At 34.6% G+C, this 11,527-nt stretch overlaps 1 long non-coding RNA gene across 4 annotated transcripts; it reads left to right on the top strand.

Moving 5' to 3' along the window:
- The first annotated feature begins 9,448 nt into the window (after positions 1 to 9,448).
- LOC115767953 lies at positions 9,449 to 10,424 on the top strand. 4 transcript variants are annotated; one of them, XR_004018453.1, is made up of 5 exons: positions 9,449 to 9,607; positions 9,695 to 9,776; positions 9,831 to 9,940; positions 9,994 to 10,103; positions 10,162 to 10,424. It is a non-coding gene; the product is annotated as an uncharacterized LOC115767953 (long non-coding RNA). The 4 variants fall into 4 exon arrangements; XR_004018454.1 differs by having other exon boundaries at positions 9,449 to 9,776; positions 9,862 to 9,940; XR_004018452.1 differs by having other exon boundaries at positions 9,449 to 9,776; positions 9,997 to 10,103.
- The last annotated feature ends 1,103 nt before the right edge of the window (positions 10,425 to 11,527 follow it).

Genomic DNA, 11,527 nt, shown 5'->3' with positions numbered 1-11,527 from the left:
AAGAAACATTAAAAATTTCCGACGAGCGGAAATACCCTGTTTCTGAAAACTTGAAGAGTAGTGAAAATACTTTGAGCTGGAAATATTAATTGTTCACAAGACTTAAAAGTGAAATCACATTTCCCGTTCAAGTTAAATGAAAACATTCCAAAAAAATTAACCGATCAAAGAAGCGAAGCGAATATTTTCGCCAACAACATTTTTTCCATCAATCAAAAACTTTTAACCAACTAAAAAATATCACGTCAACCTGAGACCCCCATAAAAGAAGACCTCAAACCCAGAAGGAAGGAAGGAAGGAAGACTTGAACGACATATATATAATCACCCATAAAGAAAGAGCCATCATCATTTACTTTAAAAAAAATTTTTTTTACTTAAGTAGTGAGAGTTTAAATTTGTGTAAGCATTTGTTAGAATAATAAGTGCTATAAGCTGGATAACCATATAGAAAGTTTAATTGAAGATTTTCAAAATTTAAAAATGGCTAACAATAATAACTTGACAGCTGATTTAGTGGCCCAGTTGATTGCGACTCAGACCAGAGCGCTTCAAGAGCAAATTGCAGAATTGAAATTACAAATCACTCTTTCGTCTAATATTGAACAAGAATATAAGGTTACTGAAATAAATGACCTTATTCGTTGCGATGAATCTTTTGACGTTATCAAGTCTATACCAGAATTCTCGGGCAGCTATAATGCATATGTTAGTTGGCGCGAAGCCGCTTGCTGTGCCATGCGAATGTATAAAGAAGGAATGTTGAGAAATAAAATAACAGCTATAGCTAATGACACCTTGACTAATCACGGTACCGTTCTTAATTTTGAAGCTATACTTGCAAGGTTGGATTTCGCCTACAGTGATAGACGACCAATCTACATAATAGAACATGAGTTAAGTATTTTACCACAGGGTAACTTATCCGTTCTCGAATACTACAATTTAGTTAATAAAAAACTAACCCTTTTGATAAACAAAACGATTATGACGTATGGTGACAAAGCTAACATCATAACAGAAATGAACAAGAAAAACAGAGACAACGCTTTAAGAATTTTCATCACAGGTCTTAACGGTTCTTTATCAGAAGTTTTGTTCTCCCTTAAACCTGAAAATTTGCCTAATGCGTTGGCAAAAGCTCAGGAACTGGAAGCGAACTACCAAAGGGCTAACTTCGCTTACCATCATTTCACAAATACCCATCAACGTAACAATCTAAGCCCAGGGCATAACAATCAGCAAAAGAAAGCTGAATCCCCAAAACAACCTAATAAAAGGTATGACAATCACTTAAGGTTCAATCAAGTTCCACAAAATCAAATTTTTGCGCAAAGCAACAAGACTCCTCAACCTCCACCGGAGCCCAGGGATGTAGACAAATCCATACAACTACAGAATACACCTTATCCGTATCCCCAAAATCGAAATTCGGCTCAACCAAAGAAACGGGAATACGCTCCCCCTTCGGTTCAGCAACCTAACAAACTCATGCGTATCAATAACCTCGAGGAAGACCATTTTTTAGAAGAAGAGGGGGAGAACTCCCCCACATTTTCAGAGTAGACAAAAAAATAAATAAAACTTTAAAATTATTAATTGACACCGGTGCCACCGCTTGTTAGAAGAATTAGTTATAAAAAAAAAGAATTAAAACTGTAAATGGCTACAGTATCATAACTCATTTTCATAACATAAACATGTTTGGCAAACGCCACAGATTTTATGAAATTAATAATCTAGACGCAGATCTATTAGTCGGTTATAATCTACTAAAGGAGATTAAGGCAGTAATCGACTCGTCAAAGGGAACTTTGTTTTATAATAACAAAAAGGAAAATATTAATTTTACAAAACATGTCCAAGAAACGGTTGGCCATTTAAAAAGTTCAGACGAAGCCTATAACGTTGCTTCATATTTGAACTACCAATGTGGGAATATAAATCATTGTCTTTATTTAATGTATCCGATACAGAATCATCGTCTTTAAGTAACGCTGATAACCCACGTATCGAAAAAACTAAAGTTGACGATATTCCTAATGAAGGAAAGCTAAAGAAATTAAAACTCAAAAAGAGCAGACGTCGAAAGATGTTGGTATCCTCTGCAACAAGTTCTTCTTTATGCAAAATAAATCATTCCATTAATGAAATGGATAATTTGAATATCCTTGAGCAACAAGTCGTTCAACAAATAGAAACAAAGCATTCTCAGATTCAAACATGTCTCCCTTTTAGAACAGATATTAAAGGAGAGATAAGAACATTAAACGAAAATGCAATTTATAGTAAACAATATCCTTATCCTCATTCAGTTAACAATTTTGTCAGTCAGGAAATAAACAGGATGTTAAATGAAAATATAATAAGGCCCAGCAGAAGTCCTTATGACGCCCCGGTATGGGTAGTAAGGAAAAAAGGTTTTGATGCAGATGGAACGCCTAAGAATCGATTGGTAATAGATTTTAAAAAAACTGAATAACGATACAATTCCCGATAGGTATCCAATGCCCGATCCTTCAGTCATTCTATCCAATCTAGGCAAAGCTAAAATGTTTTCGACAATTGACTTAGAATCGGGATTTCATCAGATTCTAATGAAAGAAGAAGACATCGAAAAAACAGCTTTCTCCATTAACAATGGAAAATATGAATTTCTTCGTTTGCCATTTGGGCTCGCAAACGCGCCAAGCATCTTTCATAGAGCAATGGACAATATATTACGTGAAAAAATCGGAAAAACTTGTCACATTTATATGGACGACATAATAGTTTTTTCAAAAACCCCGGAACAACATTTTGATGATTTACAAGAAATCATTGAAATTCTATTTAAAGCAAACATGAAAATATCCTTGGAAAAATCAAAGTTTTTTAGAAAAGAAATAGAATTTTTAGGATACATAGTATCATACAATATCATTAAAACTGATCCGAAAAAAATAGAATCAATCATGAAATACCCTCTTCCTAATAATTTAAGGGAATTACGAGGTTTTCTTGGTTTAACAGGCTACTACAGGAAGTTTGTAAAAAACTACGCGACTATAGCAAAACCACTCACTAAATTGTTACAGGGACATAACGGCATGGTTTCAAAACATATGTCCAAAAAAACAGAAATATCTCTAGACGAAGAAGCAATCTCTGCGTTTGAAAACTTAAAATCACACCTGATTGCAAACATCGAACTAACTTAGCCAGATTATACAAAAAAGTTCGTCCTCACCACAGACGCTTCCGACATCGCCATAGGCGCCGTTCTTTCACAGGAAAACAAACCAATCACCTTTATTTCAAAAACCTTAAATAAAACAGAAAGAAATTACGCCACAAATGAAAGGGAACTATACGCCATTGTATGGGCATTAAAAAACCTCAGGAACTACCTGTATGGTGTTACAAATTTAGAAATCCAAACAGACCATCAACCACTTTCTTTTGCAGTTTCTGCACGAAACCCTAACTCAAAAATGAAAAGATGACATGCTTTCATAGAAGAATTCTCCCCTAAAATATTTTACAAACCAGGATCTACCAATGTCGTCGCTGACGCGTTATCAAGGGTAATGATCAATCATATTTCCAATGAAAGTAATCTTGTGTCCGAAGAAGAACCGTCGTCCGATAATGAAACTATCCATTCAGCCGACAGTAGTTATAAAAACGTAATTGAAGAAACACACAAACCATTGAACCAATTTAAACAACAATTACTTGTTTCTAAAAACAACATAACAATTCACGAAAAATATGAAGTTTTCAACAAAACAAGACATATTATAGAATACGACACAGTACCCAATTTAATAATCATACTTAAAGAATTTCTTCAACCAAACCTGACTACAGGAGTTCATTGCAGTCTCGAAGATTTATACGAAATCCAAAACTCATTAAAAAACACTTTTAACAACAAATTTTTATTTACTAAAAAGTTTGTCCTAGACATCGAAAACAAAAATGACCAAGAAATTATAATAGAAGAAACACACGCACGTGCTCATAGAGGTTTGGACGAAAATCTTAAGCAAATTCTCAAACACTATTGGCCAACACTTTATAAAACCCTTAAGCAACACATACGCTATTGTGAAATTTGTAATAAAAATAAATATAACAGAAACCCTAAGCAAATTCCTATTTCTAAAGCCCCTATTCCGGAGAGAGAAGGTGAACAATTACATATTGACATTTTTTATGCCCAAAAATTAACATTCTTGACATGCCTAGACGCATATTCTAAATTTTTAGTAATTAAGGAAATCAATGACAAATCAGATATGGCAAACAAAGTGTTGGAACTTATCCAAACTTTTCCTTTCGCTAAATCCATAATGATGGACAACGAACCTACGTTTTCTTCGACACAATTCAAATCGTCAATGTCTCGTTCAGGTATAGCGATTTATCATGCAGAGCCCAGACACAGTTTAAGCAACGGTCAGGTAGAAAGAGTTCATTCAACAATTATCGAAATTTCTCGTTGCATTCAAGAAGAATACAATATAATGGATCATTCCGAAGTCGTATACCGAGCAGTTAAAGAGTATAACAACACAATTCAATCGACAACTCAACAAAAACCATGTGACATATTATTTAACAAAATAGAACACTCAAAATTGTCAGAAAAATTAAAATCAGCCCAAGCCAAAATGTTAGAGTACCATAACAAAAAGAGGTCACCAAAAAATTACCAAGTAGGTGAAATAATTTATGAAAAAAAAACATGGCGAACGAAACAAACTACAACCTAGATTCAAAAAACAGGTAGTTAAAGAAGACTTAGGAAATAAAGTCAAAATAAACAATAGGGATCGTATTATTCACAAAGACAATATCAAATGCTAACCTAAAATATACCCACTTAAAAATATATTTTTTTCCAATTAGTAGTCACTAATTGGTTAATTTGCATGTACATGTAATTGGAAAAAAATATATTTTTAAGTGGGAGGCTGAAGGCTTCCGATTTATTTGAATCCAAGATTAGAACTAAAGTACAATTGTGAACTTATGCTGCAAGTCAGCTATGGTTATGATAAAGCTTATTCTCTTAAAGCTTAAAAGCTCGCGGTGATCTTATGCTGCGAATCAGCTATGTTTATGTTAGCAATAGCGTTCTAGAGACTGGGTCTTTAGTTTACGTTATGAATTGCGCATTAGAATATGAATCTTTATGTTAAGTGGTTGCGCTGTTATGTTTATGTTAGAGCCGGGGATCTGTATATTTATGTTAGCAAATCTGCAGCGTAGTGATTGATACGATTCTAATAAGTCTGAAAGGGCTAAGTAATTGGGATAGCGACTTATATTGAAATGTTGTTTATGATTGCAATAAGAATTGCCTTGCGGGCTGGGTGATAACTTGCCTCGCTCATTGCTTTGCGCACTTGCGTCCATCTCTTTCTCCCTCCCCGAGATCTACAAACATTCCTATGTTTGTGTTGTGTGGATGTGCGCACAAGTAGATCGCGGAGTTTGTCGCGAACCAGAGGTTTTTCAATTGTGTGCCTTTTGTGCCTGTGGTGGCAATAGGCACTCACATTTAAATGCTCTATCATGTATTTCTTCGTCCAGTCAGGCATGATGAGAACAATTTGATCAAATTTTATTTAATACACAATTAATTGACCTAAATGAAATATTTATATTTATTTTCTGTTTACTGTAGGGACCTTTGCTTAAAATACAAAAATATCTAAGTCGTATTTCTGCAAGGGTAATTCATCGTCGGCTTGTAAGAATTTTCAGAAAAGACCAAAAATTGATCTACTTGTGCGCACATCCACACAACACAAACGTATGAATGTTTGTAGATCTCGGGGTTTTGTGGCAAGCTATGCAGGAAGAAAGAGATAGACGCAAGTGCGCGAAGCAATGAGTGAGAGCGAGGCACATACATGCACACATATGTTTTTGGGCTGTAAGTATTTAAAAATGGCATACATACATATATTAAGAAAACGCATCATCAGCCGCGTCGTTGTGCGCTGAGGGAGATGCGGCTTCATACTGAACGTTCGCCTTTTGAGGCCGGCGTTCGGCTGCCACTCTCAGCAGTCTTACTCTGTCTGGGCACACTAAAATGGTCGCAAGTACCCTTAGGGTCGCCTCGTTTCGATTTTTTTGTTTCGATAAAAAGGGCCATTTGGTATGTCTATACATTGTATGGTTAGTGCTTGAACCCATTGAAAATAGCTCAAAAGGGTAATATGTATTTGTGCAAATGTATGCATCAGGCAGAAGGAAGCATCTCCGACCCCATAAAGTATATATATTCTTGATCAGCATCAACAGCCGAGTCGATCTAGCCATGTCCGTCTGTCTGTCCGTATGTATGAACTCCTGGTCCATGCGCAGATCGAGTTTGTTTCCGTTAATCGATAACTTACTCAGTTTCCAAGCAATCGATAAAAATCGATATCGAAATCCTGTTTTTTTGAGCAAATTGGGTAAATAATAAGAGCTAGAGTCAAAAACTTGACATATAGCTTCTAAAATAGAATATATACATATATGCATTTGATGTTGGAAGAAGAGGGTTCAGGCAAAGACAATATAAACACTAAGTTGAGTAACGCGCATACATTTGAATGCGACGCAAAATTTCTAGCCTGGCCTTTCATCTGGCCTTTGAGGCTTCGTACGGCATGCCTGCCGACTGGTTGTTCGTTCTCCAAAGACCAGACGAACGAATGCCGAAGTCGCGGCTTGCTGATGCTGACACGAGCTACGAAGTTAGTCGCCAGCCTGCCTTCAGCAAAGCTGGTCGATGCTGCTTTGCGTCGCTTCGTTTTCGAAGTACATTGAGCGAAAAAGTTTAGGGCTTACGATCGACGCAAAGTGCTTGTGCTTTATCCATGAAATGCATGCTTTATTTAAATGATATATTACCCTAGATATTAACAAATAATTTTACAGGAAAATTGAAGAACTTTTATAATTTTTACACAAGGCGCTTCTTGCGCAATAACTATGTTAAGAAAATAGTACAAATAGATTGATTTCAGTCTTCTTTTTGGGCAGTGTATGCTCGAGAAAAGTTCTTGTCTCAGCCAATAGCGTGCGTGCACCTTTCGTTGTATGCGTGAATTATAAATGCATAAGAACTATAAAGTATGTATGTATGTGTTGTTATTCACTGCTCTGGCTTTAGCTGGCAAGAAATTAATTTTGTTAGTTTTCTAGCGCAGATCATGACCTATCCCAAATTTGTGTTGATATATGAATGCATTTTGTGTACTGAGGTTGGCTCCGCAGAAAATATGTATTTCTAAGTCGATGCAAATATTTACATAATTTCTTTAAATTAAATTAATATTATTTTTATTCTCCAATTAAGAAATAAAAGAGGGCTAAAATATACAATTACATTTCAAGTCGACTCGAAGGTCATATTTAGTTATGACCCCATTATAATTATAATGGCCTCCTCGCGGTGTTCCCTGGGTACTGATTTTGCATCGGTAGCTAATTCGAGCGGCGACTTTGTTCTTTATAATTCGAACAAATAATAATAAAATAAAAAAATAAAAATTACTTAAATGTATCTTTGAAAACAACAAATCTGCACTTTTATTTGCTTAATTTTTTTTGTATTTTTTAAAAATAATAATAATTTAATTAATAATTTCAAATATAAAAAATTACATAAGTATTTGCATCGACTTAAAAATACATATTTTGTACGGAGCCAACCTCAGTACACAAAATGCATTCATATATCAACAGATATTTTGGGTAGGCCGTGATCTGTGCTTAAAAACTACGAAAATTGTTTCTTTGCCAGCCAGAGACTGCCAGAGCAGTGGAAAGCAACACATTCAAATATGCTTCTATGTATGTATATTCACACGCATACAAACATAATTGCTTGCACGGCCCTCATTGAGCCGAAGCTGAGAGCACATTCTATTTTTAGCTTTTTCGTTCTCTCGGCTGTGAGAGCGCAATGCTACAGATTTCGTTTTCGTTCTCAATTTTCAAAAAATTAAGCTGCATAGTAGCATTTTGTTGTATGGCGTTACTCATCTTAGTGTTTATATTGTCTTTGGTTCAGGGTATCCCCTAGTCGGGAGCTCCCGACAAGAACTTCTTACTTGTTTTTTTTTTAAATTTATCTTTGTAACGACTAATGCAAAAGAGCACGTAGCGCGAGCTGAATTTGGTGTTGGAATAAGAGTGTTCAGGGTATCCCCTAGTCGGGAGTTCCCGACTAGAACCTCTTACTTGCTTTATTTTTATTTATTTTAATTGTCCACATTCATTGCTACGGTTTTGTTACATTTGCCTGATGATAAGATTTTTATATTTTTATGTTCATTTAAGAATTTACATGTCTGTTCCACTGTATCCAATATTGCTCGATCCCTAGTGTTTCGGATATTATTTTAAGAGAGAGAAATCTCTTTTATTAATCGGGAGAGCGAACCACTCTTTTTTTTGTGTTGTTGTCCGCTAGTGCAAGGCTCCGTTGATCGGGTAGCTTGTCGTGTTTCATTCCTGTTTTTTTCTTGAGCGTTGTTGTTATTTTTTTCTCTATGTTTCTCTCGTTTTCAAAAAACGTTTTGGCGTTATTTGTGGTCATCAGTTGCCTTATGTGTGTTTTTTCTGTTTCCATATGTTTTGTTTGTTTTTGTAATAGATTTATTAGTAAGTTAAGTATTTTGGTGTGATAAAAATGTCATGGTGGTTTTGTTGTCACTCGTCAGTATGGAGAAAAACTTTAATATTTAATGATGGTTTCTTCGACCTCTCCGTGATATAATTATATAGTTGGCTGGGTGACATCGACATCTTCTTACAAAAAAAAGCTTCAAGTGGGAAAACAATCTGCTTTAATATGTACAATTGACAAAAAAAATTTGTGTAATTATTATTGAAATATTAAACTGGCCAGGGTCAAATTATACATTTTTAAAATTTAAATGTATACATATATACCATACCTACATTTGATAGCTTCCGTTAATATTGTATAACTGAAGTGTAAATCTCATTTTAATTTTTACCTATATTATTATTTTTGGAATGTTTTTTATAAGTACATTTAAATATAATTTCTATTTTTAAATATTGAAAACATAACATTGCAAATGAAAACAGTATTTTTTGTATACCACGTTATTGGCGGTAATGCTCCGTTTTTATTACTGTACAAAAGTCAACTCCAAATAAGTCGGGTGTGGTGTCTATACCACTTAATTTTTTCTCAAGATTCCATTACCGGCTGCGAACCTTAACCTTACAGTGTATTTTATTAATTAAAAGCAATTAAAAGTTACCGATAATCCAGTAGCAGCAAGATTGGCGAGTGTCGTGCAGCAACTATACTACTTTACGATGAATTTCCGATAGTTTTTAACTATCGTCAACGCTTTGAGATCAGCGAATAACTATCGATGAAGAATAATTATAAATAACGAATCTTCGATTTGGCGGAAGCTATTGTATAATTTTACTAAAATAAAAATTAAGCATCTTTTATAGGAAATGCCCAAGCAATTACAACGAGGGCGAATATATATGAGCAAACGTCTTGAATAAAATGTAAGCACCCGCCACGATCAGATGATACACTTCTGTGCTGGGATACCCGTAAGTAAGTATCAATCAGCTTCTTTACAAAAACAGCCACGTAAAGTCCAACAGCGACCTAAGGTGACGACGAACATAATAAATGTTTTAGTTATTTGTGGAAACATTTAATGGATGCGTCTGAGCGTCCAGCAACATAAATTCCACATTGGCGTCCAGACGAATGAGTGCGAGTAAGTTATGAATAGATTATTAACCTCACGAATAATCTCCTGTACACTCTGCAGATATTGTGGGCATGGCTTTGTTTATATCCAGCGGCACATGAATAAACAGATCAATCGACCTTGTGCCCCGCTTCCTTCACCGATCGCTCAACTACGAGCAAGCATCATTGGTAGCTACTCCAAAGTCCCTTTTTCTTTTACTTAATTAGAAACTAATCCACAGCAGAGATAACAAGAAGCGTACTTACGAAAGGATATGTGCCTTAAAACGATAACCTATTCGGACAATTCTAAATTCCTCAACGGCTTATACAAAAGGGGAAAACCGCACTTGTAAGTTTTGTGCAACTATATATTTACCTCCAAAGTACAATTTCATTATTTATTGCAGTTGTGTTGTTAATGTATTGTTGACACCCATGAAATACGATTGCATTGTGTGTCGCATAAGAAACAGGAAAACTTGTTGACTTGGACATGCAAACGAGAAAACCTATTAATAATGATATGGTTACCTTTTGAATAAGGGGAAATTGAGTATGTAAAATTTTATTAGTTAAAATAACTTTGCCTGGTTAAAACCGATTTATAAACGCTGGTCTATTCATACATTTTTAATACCCTGAACCCATTAAAAATGGGTATAAGGATATATTGTATTTGTGCAAAATCCAAATGTATGTAACAGGCAGAAGGAAGCATCTCCGACCCCATTAAGTATATATATTCTTGATCAGCACCAATAGCCGAGTCGACCTAGCCATATCCGTCTATCCGTATGTATGAACGCAAGGATCTCAGAACATATAGGAGCTAGAGACTTGAAATTTTAAATATAGTGCCACGCGCAGATCGAGTTTGTTTCCGATAATCTATATCTTACTCCGTTTCCAAGCAATCGATAAAAATCGATATCGATATCCTGTTTTTTGGGCAATTTTGGTAAAAATTAAAAGCTTGAGTCACAAAACTTCACATATAGCTTCTAAAATAAAATATATATATGCCTTTGATGTTGGAAGAGGGTTCAGTGTATCCCCTAGTCGGAAGCTCCCGACTAGAACCTCTTACCTGTTTTAAATTAGAGTTCAAATTACATTACTTATGTAAAACATAATTATAATTAAAATATTAGTTTTTATATATATTATATTATTTTTTAAGTTTATGATACATAAACATTTAATATCTTACATCAATTACAAAATATTTAATTTAATTTACAATTACTTTTAGTTTAATTATTAAAAAAAAAAATTATTACAAATGGAAATAGAAGTTTTGGTATTTTAGTTTCATACACTTTAAATAAACAATAGCTTCCGCAAAATCGAAGATTCGATATTTATAATGATTCATCATCGATAGTTAGCAGCTGTTATTCGCTCATCTCGAAGCGTTGATGATTGCTAAAAACTATCGGAAATTGATCGTAAAGTAGTATAGTTGCTGCACGACACTCGCCAATCTTGCTGCTACTGGGTTATCGGCAACTTTTAATTGCTTTTAATTAATAAAATACACTGTAAAGTTAAGTTTCGCAGCCGGAAATGGAATCTTGAGAAAAAATTAAGTGGTATAGACACCACACCCGACTTATTTGGAGTTGACTTTTGTAGAGTAATAAAAACGAAGCATTATCGATATATCAACGAAGACAAGCGGCTACTTTAAATTAGACATTTAAAATTGTACTAATACCACAGTTTGTAGCATTTAAACATGGCGAAATGACGAAAAGAGTATGTAAAATGGAG

Source organism: Drosophila novamexicana, unplaced genomic scaffold (genome assembly GCF_003285875.2).
Source record: "Drosophila novamexicana strain 15010-1031.04,08,12 unplaced genomic scaffold, DnovRS2.1 tig00001515-arrow-arrow-pilon, whole genome shotgun sequence".
NCBI lineage: Eukaryota > Metazoa > Arthropoda > Insecta > Diptera > Drosophilidae > Drosophila > Drosophila novamexicana.
This window is presented reverse-complemented; position numbering and strand designations above follow the sequence as displayed.